Genomic DNA, 828 nt, shown 5'->3' with positions numbered 1-828 from the left:
GAGGGGAAACTGGGAATGGAGAAATTTACATGTAAATAAAGAAAATATCTACAAATGTGAAAAAAAAAGAAAAAAAATCCTTAATCCTTTTATTTAATGAACACCTTAGTATGGACTGACATGGTGGGAGAAGCCATTTAAAGACTAAGGAAAGAATGCCCAAGAAGCGACAAGGAAGCAAACAGCTGCTCCCTGTTACTGTAGATGGAGGCCATCCAAGCATATGCTGGAGGCCCACTAATCTTTGAGTGCTGAGAAGAAGCTGGGATGCTCTTCTTTCATTTGATTGGTTTTCATTTCCTCAAAGTTATAAAATGCATCCCTTAGCTACAGTGTTCCAAAAGACAGAAGTGGGATGCAAGATAACATTTAGATCCGTCTTCCTCTTTATTTATGTATATGTGTATGGCTGTCTGTGTAGGTATGTATATCACACATGTGGAGATGACTGTGGATTCCAGTCAAAAATATTAGATCCCCCAGATCTGGTATTGCAAGAGGTTATGAGTTGTCAAACATGGATGCTTGGAACTAACACTGGCCTTCTAGAGAGCCCCAGACATTTTTAACCACCAAGTCAAACCAACCTCTTCCTTCAGGATTTTAGGTTTTTCCGGTTGTTTGCTTGTTTATTGTTTTGCTTTGTTTTACAAAAAGAAGCAGAAATAAAAATTCCCTATTTTTCTTGCTAAAAAAAAATAAACCAAAAAACAAAAAAACATATTTTTTTCCCAATCTCCTCTCTTTATTTTTCTCTTAGATATTTTCTTTATTTACATGTATATTTCTCCATTCCCAGTTTCCCCTCCAATAAACAAAGAAACAAAC

Source organism: Mastomys coucha, unplaced genomic scaffold, assembly GCF_008632895.1.
Source record: "Mastomys coucha isolate ucsf_1 unplaced genomic scaffold, UCSF_Mcou_1 pScaffold23, whole genome shotgun sequence".
Taxonomy (NCBI): Eukaryota; Metazoa; Chordata; class Mammalia; order Rodentia; family Muridae; genus Mastomys; species Mastomys coucha.
The sequence above is the reverse complement of the archived record's forward strand: the minus strand, read 5'-3'. Positions refer to the sequence as shown.